We start from the raw sequence: 17,805 nt of genomic DNA, 5'->3' as shown, positions 1-17,805 counted from the left end.
AAACATTTTCCAAATTTCACGTGATGAGTTCAAAGAGCGATTTTCAAAATCATGATGCCAGCCAACGCAACCATCCGATCCAGTCAGCGCAGCAAAATAATGAAGCGCATGGGATCGGTAACACGTTTGCCACTGTATCATCCGAGACGCGGAGGTAAAGTGAGCAAACAACTTAGCATTCCGTTTACACTATATGGTTAGCTAAACAACGCGTTGTGTTGACTGGGCTAACCAAGCTGCGGCAAACGTCGTCGTCGTCGTGAGACAGTAGAACGGTCAAGCTGGTTCAGTGTAGGGTAAGGTAGGGTAAGTTGACATATTACAAACTTCCGTCGTTTTCAATGATAAATAGCCTCATTTGTTGAGCATTTAAAGTGGTAACAGAAACTAAACAATATTTGCATCATACTTCAACAGAAATATTCACGAAACTAATACATTTTCATCGATTTTTAGCGATTTAAACAACTGGTTCGTAAAACAGACCGATGCCATGTGGTAAGATGCCACTTGATGACAACATTCAAACATCACACTTATACTATGGACATCATATTTGAATGACCCATAACATGGATAGCGTAGGCATAAACAACCATGCGCCTCCATCAATTTCTTAAGAACCACTTAAAATCACCAGAAAACCTTAACCTTCCGTAACTCGCGCGGTTCGCCATAACCATCAGCACCACGCTAATGCTGAGTACAAAAAGCGAGATTTTTCAACGTGTTATTCAAAGCGTGATCGTTCGAAGGTTAATTGCAAGCAAGAAAAATCGGAAGTTACCAATTTTCATTATGAAGTCAAAAGATTTCCCATGGGTTTAGTGGGAATGATTCAATGAGTTGGGCCATTTTATCCCATCAGTGCATTTTGGGCTGAGCTCCCCTATAAGAAGGCCGATCACAAACAAGCAGGGATCGAACTGCACGGGCGATGCTGCAGCACACTGGCCGTGATGGACCAAAACAAACCACACTGATTCATCTTCGGTACGCCTTTACGCAGCTTTGTTGTTTTGGAATTGCTGGAGCAGGCATCTCTTCATTTAGTTGCGTATTGATTTAAATTCTTTATAGGGTTGAATAAGAAGATGTTTGAGCCGAAGTTTGGTATATAGTAGAGAGGATTTACTTCATACCAACATTTTCATGTTTCGTATAGCTAGATCAGCTAAAGCTGTACATTTCTATCCGAATACACGTATATCGTATAATACTTTATTATTTTTCCCATTATACTGTTTTTTTAAACAATGACGCCAGCTTAAAACTCATCACGCCGCCGAACTTAGAATTTCCCCAATAATCTTCAGAAAATAATCGATTTAAGTTTAAACGCTCCCAAAATGAATGCATGTCATTCATTGCCGAACAAACAAAATATTTCGTTCAATGATCCTATTGAGATTTTAGTTACTTTTTAGTCACTTATATATCATCATATAAAAATCCTAGCAAATATCATATTCTTCACACAAGGTGTATAAAGCATGCAATGACAGCATGCATGCTTTTCCCCGCGTGACGTCATAACGACGTTCGTTTATAATTGAGGGGGTAGAAGCAAGTGTAAGTGACAAAAACCCACTTTCGAGTAAATGAGGTTTAAAACTTTTCGTCAATTTTTCATTTACATACAAAATGTGAGGAATTTCAAAATCAACCCAATTTTCTCCGATTTATTATAAGTTTTTTTTAATCATCGTAAAAATAATCTTAAAAAAGTTCCTGAAAGCTTGAAATCTGAAGAATTCAGGTGCAAATAATTCAATTCATGCCATAACTTAAGAATTATTTAGGCAGCATCCATTTATTACGTAACGCTAAAATTGATATTTTTGCGACCCTCCCCTCCCCCTCCGTAACGCTTTTTTGTATGGAAATCCAAAAATTTTTGTATGGGCCGTAACGCTTGGCCATACTACCCCCCTCCCCTAAGAGCGTTACGTAATTTGTGGACTGCGCCTTATGGATTTTTTTATTTATTATGGAACGTTTAATTGTCTGCCGCACTACATACGAGTGCGCAATTGGGTTCTTTAGGGGTATCCAGATTATTGCATAATCGGAATCTCCGTCCAAAAATTAGTCGAAATCCAAAATTTCATCATTTTTGGTGCCCGGAAACTATTTTTAAAATGCATTTAAAATTTGTATGGGGAAAATTTTTTGTTCGGGGCGGACTGTCACTTTATCGATTGAACTGTCATTCTATCCACGGAAATTAAAACTGTTTTGTTTATTTAACCATCAAAACAAAGGAATTGGAACGCAATAAAATCACCTTATACTCAGAAAAATGAACTCTTTCGATTAGGCTAAACAAAATGGCAATATTTAATTCACTAAACAGCCCAATTACAAGTTACTACACTAAAACCTCAATTTATGCACATGGCTGGGGGTGCATAAATTAAAAAAGGCATAAAATGAGGGAAATTTGTTCATAAAAAAAACTCCTCCATAACGCTTCCTTAACGCCTCTGAATCCCGCCGAAAATGCTCTGAAACTTCCTGAAATGCCTCGAAAATCCACCTAAAACCCCCTCGGACCCCATGTAACGCACCTGCGACGCTCCAACACCCCCGAAATCTCCTCCGTAACGCCTCTGAATCCCAAACCCCAAAATTCCTCTTAATAAGACGCTCCGAAAACCCCCGAAAACGCCTCCGTAAGGCCTCTGAATCCCGCCAAAAATGCTCTGAAACTTCCTGAAATGCCTCCAAAATTCCTCTAAAATCCCCTCGGACCCAATGTAACGCATCTGAACCCCCAAAAACGCCTGCCTAACGCCTCCGAATCCATCTAAGACCCACTTGCACTCGTTTAACGCACGTGGGATCCTCGGAAATCCCCGAAAACGTACCAGTAACGCCTCCAAACCCCGTCGAAAATCCTCTGAAACTCTCTGCAATGCTTTCGAAAACCCCCTCAGATCCTCGAAAACCCCCCGGAGATCTCCTGGTACCTCGCGGAAACCCCTGGGAACCCCCTGAAACTCCCCCGTGACTTCCATTTGCTCATCCTTATAAACACCCTTTAGCCGCGTTGCAATAGTTACCGTCATTATTAAATATTCTTATGCTTAATATTGGTTCTGAGTAGCTTTCCCTTAATTTATGCAGGTCATAAAAAAGGTGCATAAATTAAAAAGTGCATAAAAATAACATGCATAAATTGAGGTTTTAGTGTATTTACATTCTCATATGCAAAATATAGTTTGTTAAAATGTTTCGCTATATGAGATGTAAAAGAGCGAAATATTGAAATCTCATTTTTAACGCCGCCGCCGCCGCCGACGACCAAAAATGATGTTTTATTGCGCATTTCCCACCCCACTGGACCCCTTTCACAGTTAGTATAAGTGCGGGATCGTGAATAAAACTGCGATTTTGTATCGAATCGTGTCGGTGTCTTATGCGCACTTATGCATTACAAAGTGCTGAATAAGTGCGCAGAAGACACCGAAACGATTCGATGCAAAATCGCAGTTTTATTCACGATCCCGCACTTATACTAACTGCGAAAGGGGTCCAGTTGGGTGGGAACTGCGCAATAACCGCAGCGCACATCTCTGCCGAAGCACCAAAGCAAGCATCACAGCGGTGCCAGACATCAAGAAACAAGTAGTTAATTGAATGAAATTTGGTCACTACAAATACGATGTTTTTTTTCAATCAGAATATGGTCGTTTCTTGGCTTAACATCTTGGTAATCGAACTTCTACGCAAATCGATCAATAATTTCATTTTCCAACGCCATTTCTTTTAAAATATTTGATTTGGTTTTCATCTAAACATGCTGCTACCGCTCAAGCTTTACGAACTATCATCCAGTTCGGCAGCACTGATTTGCCAATCAGCTGTGAATGTATGCGAGTGCAAAACGTGGGGAGCGGGCATAGACGATTCGTCGCGCCGCACATTGTTGTGACTTCTCCTTTGCGAGAGAGAAAAACAATCACAATGATACTGTCACCTGCTAGGGAAAGGGAGTGCGTTAGTGGGTGAGTGCAGAATGCTCTACGATAAGAAAATGTGAGAGTGGTTGTGGATTTGCTGTAAATACTGTTGAGATGAAAAAGGGGCCACCCGGTGGACCGCGATGAGATGAAAATTTTACAGTGTGCTGAAGATAGGTGCGAGTGGCTCGCGATTTGTGATCGCAATTAAATCAAATATTGAAGATAAATCCCATTCTAGTGCATCGTAGGATCAACAGTGGAAGTGAGCACGTGTGTTAAAGGTTTGTATCATTAAGTTTGAAGCGTATACATTGCGCTGTGAGTGATTTTTCATGTTGCACATCCTTAATGAGACTAAGATAGGCACAAATACCATACATAACCAATTGTCCAGATTGCCCAAGTAATCTATAAGCAAGTACAGAATAAGTACCAAGTATTGGGTAGTACACTGATCGCAAAAAAAAATTCTTGGCCTATCTCGATGCGTGGAAAATTCAGGCAAGGAATCGCTCAAGAAATAATAAAGCTTCACTTTATTCCGGATCCTAGTACGGAGCTGAAACGGAACGTCAAATCAAATAAGGGTTGCCGTGTTAAATTTCTTGACCATTCCGGTCACGGAAAAATAATGCACTGAACGAAAATTACTTGAGCGATTCCGTTTGTAGCGCATAACTCGCATATATGATTCCTGCTATTGCTGGTGGTCAACGTTGGTTCGCCCAACGTTATACCGCCATGAATCTTGGATGTTGAGTCTTTGGAGTCTTCGAACGTAAAATGCTGCGAATAATACTCGACGATAAACTGAAGAATAGCATCTGGAGGCGCCGCATGAACTACGAATTGTACAGAGATGGGTAAAGTAAATCGCATAAACACTGCAGGCTGCGGTGGGTTGAACACGTAGCTCGAATGCCGAAGAAACATATTCAGCAGTGTACATTGAGCATTGGGCGATTATGATTTCGTGACGATATTTTTTAATGAAATTTGTTCTAAGTGTTACATCTGTTTCTCGGTGTAGGAAGGCGACCGCATACAAGTTGGCTTTTTGCAGTTAAGGTGGACCTAAGGCCTCTAAACGTTCTGTTTAGGGCGAATGGACACAATTGTCTCTGGACCAGGGGTTCCCAACCTTTTTGAGGTGGCGACCCCCTTTAAAAATTGTCAAAACATCCGGGGCCCAATGAAAATTTTTAGAAAAAAAAATGAATTAAATAAACGAAACTGAGTTATTTGGGTACCGTACAGTGGCGTGGCCAGAAATTTACTGTGGGAGGGATTTTCGACGATCAATGATACTTTTTTTTTCATTTGACACTAACATTTCGTAAACAATAATGTACATGTAACCATGTACATTTTGAGTGGTAGCTTAAAAACAGCGGCGCAGCCGAAAAATTTTTCCTTCTGAGGGCGTATTATACTGAAAAATTGTTCCTCAAATTGTGGCTCTTGAGGTTTTTTGGTAACATCTCCCCTCCCCCCTGGACTGGCTTCACGGCCCCCTAGGAGGCTGCGGACCAACGGTTGGGACCCGGTGCTCTGGACCAAGACCAGTTGTGGTGAATTCTTCATTCGGCTCGGAGGGTCAATTCACACATACCAATCAACTCAGTTCGACGAATTGATGTGATGTCTGATGTGTATAGTGTATGTATGTATGAGTGTATGAATGTCTGTGTACAAAAACAGTCACTTAAGTTCAGATCGGTTGAGGCGTTCTGGAGTAACGGTTATTTGAGTGATTTGGACTAGCACCGATGGAACTCACCATACAGGGTGAGGCAAAAAAATCCGTGTCTTTCTTCTCAGAATAGCTCTCCATTGATAGTTGCTGAAATAAGCGTAGCTGCATCTTTTGAAGGGTACTGTACCACCATTGGCACGTGCGCGATTCGGGGATAACGACTGGACATTTCTGGGCTGGGCTCCATCGCACGGAGCTAAAAGGCGTTGAAGATGTGCGCCACACTTTCCTTAGACATTTAACAAAACATGAGTGGGCGTCGAATTCTTCCGATCTAAAATTTATACACTATTCTGTATCGTCTACTCTTGAGTACAGGACCTGCGCTACACAGCATAGTACGTTGGATCGTTTGAAAGATTGTTTGACCAAAGCATTGGCGTAGCTAGCTTTTTCTTTTCTCTCACTCACTCTTCTAAATAAACACGAGAAATAGAAGGATGAAAGAGGGGGCACAGGCCTCGCTACCCTACCCTCTACTCTACCTTTTACCCTACCCTCAACCCTACCTTCTAGCATACCCTCTCACATTACCCTCTACCCTAACAGTCTACCTTACCCTCTACCCTACCTTCTACTCTTTCCTCCATCCTAACCTTCTACCCTACCTTCTACCCTAACCCTCTATTCTACCTTTTACCCTACCCTCTACCATACCTTCCACCCTCTAACGTAACCCTCAACCCTACCTTCTTCCCTAACCTCTACTCTAACCATGTACCCTACCTTCTACCCTAACCTTCTATCCTACTCTACTCTACCCTCTACCCTAACCCTCTACCTCACTCTCAACGCTTATCATCTACCCTACCCTCTACCCTTCCTTTTAACCTACCTTCTACCTTACTCTCTACCCTACTCTCTACCCTACCCTCTATACTAACCCTCTACCCTACCATCTAACATAACCCTCTACCCTACCTTCCACCCCAACCCTCTACCCTACCCTCTACTCTACCTTCTACCCTACTCTCTACCCTACGATCTACCCCAACCCTCTACCCTACCCTCTATCCTACCTTCTATCCTAACCGTATCATATGTTTCACTTGTTACTTGTTCCCGAATACCTAAAACTCCAATGTACGCATCAGGAGCGTGAATTGGGAGAGTGCTATTTGGAAATTAATGCGTAAATGGGGGGAGCGTTATTTGGGAATTAGTGCGGAAATCGGGGGGCGCAAATTGAGTTTGGCGTAAAAAAGTGAGCTTAAATTGGGGTTTTAGTGTATAGAGGGAATCGGCTTAATACGCGTCACCGGGGTAAAACGATAATAAAAATTTTCATATGATACATTAATCGATAGCATTTACAATTTTCTTACTTCACAATTAATAAAACTTGGAAATTTACAAACTGATAAAATATTAAAATTAAAAAACGTTTTAATTTAAGCCATTTTTCTTGTAAAAATGCGGAAACTTTTTTCGCAGATTTGGAGTTCAAAATGGAACAAAATTGCAAAACAGGATATGAAATCCTCTTTGCTCACTCGCGAAATTTATGATTTGCGCCAAAAATGTGTCGTATTATGTGTAAAAACGCGTATTTTAGGGTCCAAAATCGCGAGTACGCTTGGGGCAAAATGCGCCGGCCTTCGCCGTAATTGCAAAACAGCCATAGGCGTTTAAATTATGATTGCAGTAACACAGAGACGAATATCAGAACCTTTCAAATGTGCATCGTTTGCGTTTATTAGCTTCCGCACTAGTGTCGAGTAAACGCCGTGATGCATGCAACACCCAAATCACGTTATTTTTTGGCGTGTTATATTTAGCGGCGCATTTTTCCTGTACGTGTGGCGCGATATACCCCGAAAAATAAAAAACACGTATTTTACAACCATTTTTTTTTTAAATCATAGTTTGGCTTCTACATTTTTATTTGATTTAACGTTTTCAATAATTAAAGGGTGTGTCGTTAATTATTGTGCCACCCTACTTTCAACTGATTCGCAAATTGTCTACAGTTAACGAAATGAAACCAAATTTTTACAGTAGTTCAGTATAGGGTAATTCATGTATTTTGGACAGGCTGAGGACAACGTCCCCTAGCTTCCTTAGAAGCAATTGATTATTTTGCAAAGTTACCAATACGCTTATAATATGATTGTGCTTTGCGTTCCTGATGACAAAAACCTTAACGAAAGCATTTTAAGCTGAGAAAATCGCAATTTCCGATCGCCTGTAAGAATTGCATTTTGGACACCGAATATATGTTTTGGACACCCTCATGCATATATAATTTGGACAGGGCAATTATCTCAATGTTTAGCCATGAATACTACTAAATCATGGAAATAGCATAGACTAACACATATTTTATTGCAAATAATCAAATTTCTCAGCTTAACAGGCAACTTTTTTGATAACTATTACAGTTTTTGTTGAAATCGAGGAAATATCGCCAGACCCACAGAATACGCCTCCAAGTATGCAATCGCACAGCATCCCCATGTAGTTCGTCAGATGACCAAAATATATTTACAGTAGAAAACTTGTAATGTATTTTGGACAACACCTATTTTAAGCGTTCTAGATGAATGTTAAGAGATTGGCTGCCTAATGCTTCTTTATTGAACATGTTTCAAAGCAATAAGGCTTTTAAATTTCTTACAATTATTAATTCAACGATTTTGAGGTGAATATTGTATGTGACTGTGAAGTGTATGTCGTCTTGCATACCTGTGCATTTGAGGGGTTTTAGTGAAATAATTTACATTTTCGATAATTTTGAAGAAAATACCTAATTGTTAAGCGTATTTTCAACGTAAGTCATTAGAATAGGGTCTGTTTGATCCATTAATCGATATTGAGAAGTATCTACTTTTATAAGCTCTCCGGAACAAGGCATACATCGCCGTGCATGTCCAAATTATATACATGTCCAAATTATATTTTTTACCCTATATATGTATTTCAACTTTTTGGTATCGGTTCAAATTTAGGATGCGTTTTAGTTGAAATTCACGACATTTTCGATTGACGCCCTTCATGTGGACATGTTCAGGTTCCACTTGAAACAAATAATTAAAGCTCTCTGGTTTGTTTATGCGCATCATGCCTGGTTTTCACCCAGCTCCAAGCTTATGTTTCACTGACAACCGTTCCTGAAACCTATTGACGAACATTAAGGTGATCCGATAATGTATAATCATTAATTGTTCCAAGGCGCGATACCATGATTTTTGATTTTAGCATGTGATTGTACAACATCTTATTGAGATCTGTTAACTAAATTTATTCTACATCCACCGGAATCTCACTGATAACTGCTCAATTAGGCATATGTAAACCATAGACTATAAGGAGAAACTGTACAAAATTTGGTTGATTTTGGTGAAGTAGGAAAAAAGTTACGTTAGTTTGAAAATGGCACAATAATTATCGACTCACCCTTTAGACGAAAACATTGAACTTTAGGCTGCCAGCAACTAAAAAGGACATTACATATTGTGCATTTAATGGCTAAAATCGAGTTAATCCTTAGGGGTGCGTTATACCCGGATCTCCTCTATTAGGTATGGAGAAGATGCCCAGAATCCAAAAATGGCGACCATAACATCGGAGATGGCGGCCCAAAATTCAAGATGATAGTGGCTGTTTTGATGACATTTAGATGATGATGACATTTATGGCGATCAAATCATCCAAGATGAGTCCGAAAATCGAAGATGGTGGCTGTTTCGATGAGTTTAAGGGTCTTAAACTATTTAATGGCATTGTCCAGTTAGAATCCGGACGCAAAGTATAATTTATTGTGCCGCTCTCAATGATCATGACCCTCATTCTTTCAGAGCAGTCTGATCATGAGCCAGTTCTTTTGTAATGGTAAAAATTTCATCGTTTTTTTTTTGCAACGAGTGAAAAGTTATTTAAGATTGCAGACAAGAGAAGGAAAAAAATCTTGCACAAACACGATGAAAATTTGGCGTTGTCAGGTACGCCAATCGTGAAAAATGTTAATAGCTCCAAAACCATTATGAGTTGTTGGCCATGTCATGAGGAAGTGTCCCCCAGAAGATTAAAGTTTGCGTTCATCGATAAATCTGCTTGGAATTTCAAGATTTGGCAGGGAGTTCGAGCTCTGAGCATCGTTTACTTTCATCGTGATGATGATACCAAATGTGTTCAAAAATGACAGCCTCAAGAATCACGTACTCCTTTTCAAAAATGCATACGAGGGATCTGTAGATTGATACACATTATTGCCCTCTACTGGCATTTTACCAGATTTGTTGGTATATCGTAAAACATACTGGTAAAACTAGAAGGCACAAAATTTTGCAAATTGACAAATTGAAAGATGAAATTTGTGAAAACAAATCGCGCTCTGGTGGGATTTGAACCCACGACTCCGTATTCGCTAGACCGGTGCTTTAACCAACTAAGCCGCAGAACAGGAATAGAAAGCCAAACTGACTCCGAAGCCACACTGTGAACACTCCTTTTTCGCAAACCCATCTCTCTTTCGGCTTAGATGCCAATCCACAACACACTCGCGTTTGTGCCCACAAACTTCCATGGTGTTTTTCCATGATAGGAACATTACATTATTTTTGTATTGAGGGCTTAATCTTTTCAGTTTTTAATTCTATCTCTGAGATATAAGTGATTTTCTCCGACTGGATGCTAAATGGACATTGCTTTATGAGTATATTTGGTATGGGGAACATGTTTGGAGTCCAAAAACTGCATTCAAAATATCCTAGATGGCGGCCCAAAATTCAAGATGACGACTATATGGGGAGTTTGAGCCTCTAAAACCATGCAATATGGATAAATATGTTTGTTATGGGGAAGGTGTCCGGAATCCAAAAATGCTAATCAAAATATCCAAGATGACGGCACAATACCAAATATGGCGGCTCAACAATTGATTCAAGGAGTATAGAGTATAGGCTGATTTAAGGAGTATAGATAGAGTACAGACTTAAAAACCATGCAATATGCGTAATGTAATTGGAAAATACCCAGAGTTCAAAAATGGCAACCAATATATTAAAGATTGCGGCACAATATTCAAGATAAAGGCTTTTCCAAAGAGTATGTTTGTCTAATACAGTGGTGCTCAGGGTAGAACATACTATGTATTTAAGGACAAACGTATTGAAATCCCGTTCCAATAGTACATCAAAACTTCAGATGCACAAATCTCAAGAAGTAAGCTTCAAACAACAGTGCATTTTATTATTCTGTTCTTGCTCACTTGTAATAAGCTCAAAATATGTCTTTGCGCCATAGATCAAACAAGCCACGTCCCCGCTGTTGCTCCCGTCTCTGATTGAAGATTCTACAGGATTTTTACGTTATTGTGACGATCTACACTGCATTATCAACACAATTAGGTCACAAGTTTTCGTATACCGGACTATATGTTGTGCCCGTGTCCAAACTTCAACGAAATCTAAGAATTTGTTTTGGAATTGTATTGCGAAGATTATCCCGATTCAATATGGATGAAGTGAAGGCATGTAGAAAGTGCTCCCTATGTATCGATTTCAAAGCCGAACTGTTTACAGTCTGCGAAGGAGACTGTGCTGGTTCTTTCCATGCCAACTGCGTCAGTTTGAGTGAAGATGATTTGTGTGTAACGTCGTCCAACTTTATCTGGATGTGTGATGAGTGCCTGTATAATTTTCGGAGGAAGCGAGACGGCATTCGCTCCGAACTTACGATCAGCCATGATACGAATGACGACATCGACGTTCGAAAGGTGAATAATGAATTGGAACTCCTGAAACTAGCTGTGACTGATATTCAAAATACGCTATCGAAGATCGTACCGGGTACCTCTACAAGCGACGCAGCATCGATACTGCATTCAACTCCTATCCCGACGTCGTCAACGTCTGGCAAGCTTTTTGATGGCACCGATAAAACCGATCTAATTATCCCGCACACGAAGAGTAATGAGAGGCGCATCACTACAGATGAGAATGAGTTTTCGTTATTTTTAACGAACATCGATGAAAGTGCTACTGAGAGAGATATTCGATTGCTGGTCTCTCGCGTGCTTGATTCTTCTGAACCCGAACAAATGGATATTTCAAAACTAGTGTCGAAATGGAATTGTCGTAGATCATTAGAGTATGTTTCTTTCAAGGTAGTTTTAAATAAAAAATGGAAAGCCCGAGCATTGGATCCATCAACATGGCCGAGAAACATAAAATTCAGGGAATTTATCAGTAGACAAAACGAGACATGGAAACCTGTATAAGCTTTGTTAAACTGCTAAAATTTGTTCGATGTTGATTTTGTTGTTTGATGATTGATTGTATGTCACCGATTGATTTGAAATTATGAAAGCTGTAGGGTAAGACGGAGTTTTGATTGTATGTGTTGATTGTCGATTGTTTCATTTTTTTTTTTTTTTTGTATTTTGCTGTTTCGAAGTATTGTAATTTCCATAGTAGTAAGTCATTCAATAAGACCTTAAAGTCAGTTGAATTATAAGCAAATACATAAATAAGAAGCTCAGGTGCGCTGGTTTTGTTTACGAAGAGATTTGTGCCCTCGAAATCGTGAGTAGGTGTCAAAGTCGGCCATTGTGGCGGCCATTTTGGGATTCCAACAAGTCTGTCCTTAAACATATGTCTATTGGTATTCTACCGGTCGCTTCAGTATGGCCTCAAAAGTAGCCGTTTTCGAAAGAGTAACACACATTTGAACAAATTTCAAAACCAAAAAAAAACAAAACAAAACAAAATTAATCAAATAATAAAACAAAAAAAAAACTATTTTATTTTTCATCAAACTGCTGGGCATCTGCGGTCGTCGAAGGCCGCATGTGACCTGCGGGCCTCAGTTTGAGCGCCACTGGTCTATGACCATGCAATTTGAGTATATACATATTTGGTAGTGGGAAGATATCCGAAGTCCGAAAATGAAATCCAGAATAATCAAGATGTCGGATCAAAATTCCAGATAGCGTATGTTTTATGGTGTTTTAATTATCAAATCATGCACTATGGGTATTGGACTGGGTCAACAAGGTCGGTTTTTTTTTTGGAAAAAAGCTTTTTCATCTCCTTTCAGCATGCAAAAATACTGTGCAAAATTTGGGAGCGATTGGTTGCGTCCCCGTATTCCGCATTGCAATTGAAATTTGTATGGGATTCATTATGGGATAACGTTTTTTTTTTTGATCTTTTACTGACTTTTTGAAGAAAAATACCCTCTTCGGATGAGTGTAGTAATTAGTTATTGTACCATTTCAATCCGCCCTCTTTTGCTTATCCTTTGACAGATACGCGTATTTAGACTGCCAACTTGAAATCTTCCACTCAGTGTCAGTTATCCAGTGGTCGCTTATGAAAAAAGTTATACACTTAGCAATTCAGGCCAAAAATTGAAAAGCGAATTCACAGTTACTTCGAGAAATTCAATAGCCATAAAATCGAATCATCCTAATTGAACAATCCGAAAAATCAAGAACTTCTCCATGAATCATTGACGCGAGGCAGCAAAACTCGTCCATCCAGCAGAAGCGTAATGAACCGGGTCCAATACGGTGGCATCCTATCCTACAATTGCAACGTGGTCCATACGCAGGATAGCAGGCAACACGAAAATCGTGTTGTCTTGCGGCGGGAATAGCCATCATTTGATTTAGGTATCAACCGGAACGTGCCCGGTCTCAAGGGGACACAAGTTCAACAGATGTCCCTCCGGCATAACCATGCACGCGAAAAAGATTCGCAGACCGTTGAAGGATTGTATCAACCGGGTAAAGGATCCAATTGAAGCAGGCTATGTGGATTGGAAGGCTAGTTTCAATCAGCGTGAGTGAGCTGAAAGTGGAAATGCGAACAAATGTGAATTGCCATTTGTACTGACATAGACAATGAATGTGATTCCGTGAAAAGGTGTCAGAATCACACGTTTCACGGAACCATATTCCAGTTGGTAAATTTAGTGACTCCTTATTCAATAACCGACATAACATAGTTTTGTGAGAAAATCACACCACCAGATTGATGATCGAACAGGGACATTTTTTCATATATGTGAACTATGATTTGCCCTCTCTTCAACTTTATTGGTTCCTCGCAAACAGCCAGTTCTATCCAAGTTTGAAAAATTCGTATTCAGTTTATTGCTTTCTAGTTGATTTTTGCGTTCGAAATTCTTTCTATCAGGGTTTCCCTTTTTTGGTTCCACATTAAACACCCATTCATCCATATTCAACAGGCTTTATTGATTTTCTAAGCTGAAAGGTAGCATCTCGATTTTCTAAATCCATCAGCGGACTTCCGCATCCAAAATCACTCTTCTGCTGATTTGCACTGCGCCTGGCGATGACGACCCAAAAAGTTTGAAATTCATTCTCACGATGGAACACCAACCAGAGCATGGTAGCAAACATATCACCCTTTTTTGACGATTTGATATCGCATGGCAGAGACAGCTCATGGCAATAGTATAAATTGCCTCTGTCAAAGGATATCCGACCGCTACCTACACCCTTCTGAAAAGTTCCAACACTCTCTTTTTTCTTGACGTCTGATGTGCTCTTGGTCCGGTCCACACTGAAGGTGAGGTGGATTTTTTTCAGCACTCTTTTGGAAGCTTCTTTGCCCACTCCTACGGGAATTGACTAGGAATTTCATTCGGCAATTCCTTTGGAAATTTATTAAGCAAATTTACCCTCTTAATATTTTTTGCGGTTTTCTTTGGGCAGTTCTGGTCTTGCGATTCTTTTGGAATTTTGATCGTTAACTCTTTTGGATTTTTTTTCTTCAATAATATTGAAAATCGATTTTGATTATTGTTATTGAAAATACCTACGGCATTACTTACTAACTTACTTCAGTGCTGAGCACCCGCGGTGGTGCAGAAGGCCGAATTGAAAGATCTCCATCCTGGGGATTGTCTGAGCCATGTGCCTCTGGATCTGCCTTTGCTGCGCTGCAATGTCCTGCTAGGTTCCAATATAACGGTTGCTTGCAGATTTCGTTTCCGCCCCTGCGTAGAGTGTGACCAACCCACCCCCACTTTCGCTCCCGAATTTCTGTCGCTATCGGCTTTTGATGACATCGACGGTGGAGCTCCACGTTGGAGATCAAATTGTGAGGCCACCATGCACGAATAATATACCGCAGGTATCTATTGTTGAAGACTTGCAGCCGTTGAGTGTTCTCCACTGATATAAACCAGGTTTCACTGGCGTATAGCAGCACAGATTTCAGGCAAGCACCTTTAGCAAGCAAGCACCTACTAGCTTTTATAACTAAACGTAATACGATGAAATTGATCCAAAAGCATTATTTAACCATTCAACAGTCACTTTGTTGTATTTTGTACAATAGTTTAAAAAAAACTCACCAGATCTACATAAATCAACGTGGTGCTGGTAGCGCTGACCAAATTCTGGAAGATTAAGGATTTTTATTCACTCTTGCATTATTTTGCTCTGATTTTTTTTTTTTTTTTGATAATGTCTACAGAACATTCAAAAGAAATTATTGCTGAACTCTTTTGGAAATTACGAACTCTTTTGAGGACTAAACTAGAATTTTCTGGTTGTTGTATGAGAAATTTTAACATTTATCTTCCAATACTATTCGCTGGAGGAATTCCCCCAGAAATTCTTGAAATAATTTAAATAAATCATCAGGTAATCCTGGAGAAGTTTTTGGGTATATCCCTGAAAAGATGATTAAAGGAAAATTATAATTTCCTAAGGAACTCCTGAATAAATTTTTGAAGAGAAGCTGAGAGGAATTTCTGAAGAAATCATTTGAGGAATTCCTGGATCAATCCCTGGAAGAATTTCCAGAGCAATCCCTGGAAGATTTGCAGGATAAATCTCAAATGAAACACATGGATGAATACCTGGAGCAATTTCTACAGGAATGCCTGGAGGAAGCCCTGGAACAATTCCTGAAAGTCTACCTGGAGGAATTCCTGTATTAATTGTGGGAGGAACACCTAGGAATATCAGTAGACATATCATCAGGAAATCCTAGATAAATTTCTGGCGGATTCCTTGGAGCAAATTCTGGAAAAAATTGCTGGAGGAATTCTGAGAGAAATCCCCAGAAAAATTTCAGAAGAAATATCATGAGGAATACTTAGAGAAATTTTAGAAAGAATCCTTGGCGGAATTCTTGGAGAATCCCCTGAAGGAATTGCTGGAGGAATCCCTGAAGCAGTTCCTGGGAAAATCTTTAGAGAAAATCCTGGAGGATTGCCTGGAAAAACTTTTGAACGAATTCCTGGCGTAATTCCTATAAGAATTCTTGGATGAGACCCAGCAAGAATTCCTGGAGAAATTTCTTACATGAATTCTTGGAGCAATCCCTGAAAAAAAAATTCATGAGGAATCTCCAGAGGAATTCTGGGAGGAATTGCTGGAAAAATGTATGTAAAAAAATCCATTGAAAAATTCCAGGAGGAATTCCTGGAAGACCCTTTGGAGGAATTTCTGGGAATATCTCTGGATGAATTTCTGGAGGAATGTCTGGAGTAATCCTTGAAACATTCCTGATAGTATTCCTGGAAAATTTCCTGCAGGAAGAATCACTGAAGAAATTTCTAGAGGGTTTCCTGAAAAAAATCTTAGAGGATTTCCTGAAGAAATTCCTTGAAGAATTGCTGACATAGTTTCTAGAGAATGTCCAGAAGCAAGTCCTGGAGAAATTCCTGGAGGAATTCCTGAAAAAAAAATCGCTGGTATTTTCTCGAGGAAGTCCTGTAAAAGTTCCCTTGAGGAATTCCTGTAAAAAATCCCTGGATAAAATCCTGAAGGTATTCCTGTGGGAATTGTTGGAAGAACCTCTACAGGAATTCTTGAAAGGATTACTGGATAAATTTCTAGATTTCCAGGAGCGGAGGGTCTGGAGCGATTCCTGGAGAAACCCTCGAAAGATTTCCTGAAGGAATTCCTGGGGGAATCGTTAAAGAAACTTGTGGAGAAATTCCTGGATAAAATCGTGGAGAAATTCTTAGAGGTATTCCTGTGGGAATTCCTGGAGCAAGCCATGATGGAATTCCTGGAGGAATTTCTAGAGGAATTCTTGAAATAATTACTGGATATATTTCTAGAGAAATCTCTAGAGGAATTCTGGGAGATTTCTATTATTATTCTACTTCTGAAAAAATCCCTTGAGAAAATCTTGAAGGAATTTCTTGCGGAATATTTGAAGGAATTCCTGGAGAAATCCTCGAAGGAATTTCCGAAGGAATCCCTGGATGAATCTCTAGAGGAATACCAGGAGGAATCCCTGAAAAATTGCTGAATGTATTCCAGGAGAATTTCCTGAAAGAATATCTGAAGAAATCCCTAGTGGATTTGTTGGAAGAATCCTGAGAGGAACTTCTAGAGGAATCCTTGGGAAAATCCCTGGAGAAATTCAAGGAGAAATGCCTGGAGGGATCCCTAAAGCAATTCATGAAGGAATCTCAGCAGAAATTCCTAAAGGAATCCCTGAAAATTTCTGAAAGTATTCCTGGAGAATTTCCAGGAAATTTTTTTGGAAAAATCCCCAGAAGATCTTCTGGAAAAAATCCTGAAGAAATTGCTGACGTTATGCCCAGGAAGGATGTCCAGGAGCAACTTCTGGATCAATTCCAAGAGAAATTGCTGGAGGAATTCCTGAAGAAATTCTTGGGGTAATTCCTGGAGAAGTTCCTTTGCTTCAGGAATCCTTGAAAGAATTTTTGGAGGAATCTTTGGAGGAATGCTTGCAACAATTACTGGATGAGTCTCTGGGAGAAACTCTGGAAGAAACTTCTGATAAATCTCTGAGAAATTCCTGGAGGAATTTCTAGAGAAATTTCTGGTGGAATTCCTGGAGAAATCCTCGAAGGGATTTCTGAAGGAATCCCTAGGGGAATCCTTGGAAAAAATCGTGGAGAAATCCCTGGAAAATCCCTGAAGAAGTTTCTTGAAGAATTTTTAGGGGAATTCCCAGAGGAATCCCTGCCGCAATTCCCGGAGGAATATCTGGAAGAATTCCTGAAAAAATTCTAGAAGGTATTCCTAGATGTATTCCTAATCCTGGAAGAACTTTTGAAGAATTTCCTGGATGAATTGCTGACATAATTTATGATGAAATGCCTTTATTGATTCCTATT

The sequence above is a fragment of the Aedes albopictus genome, chromosome 2 (assembly GCF_035046485.1).
Source record: "Aedes albopictus strain Foshan chromosome 2, AalbF5, whole genome shotgun sequence".
Taxonomy (NCBI): domain Eukaryota; kingdom Metazoa; phylum Arthropoda; class Insecta; order Diptera; family Culicidae; genus Aedes; species Aedes albopictus.
This window is presented reverse-complemented; position numbering follows the sequence as displayed.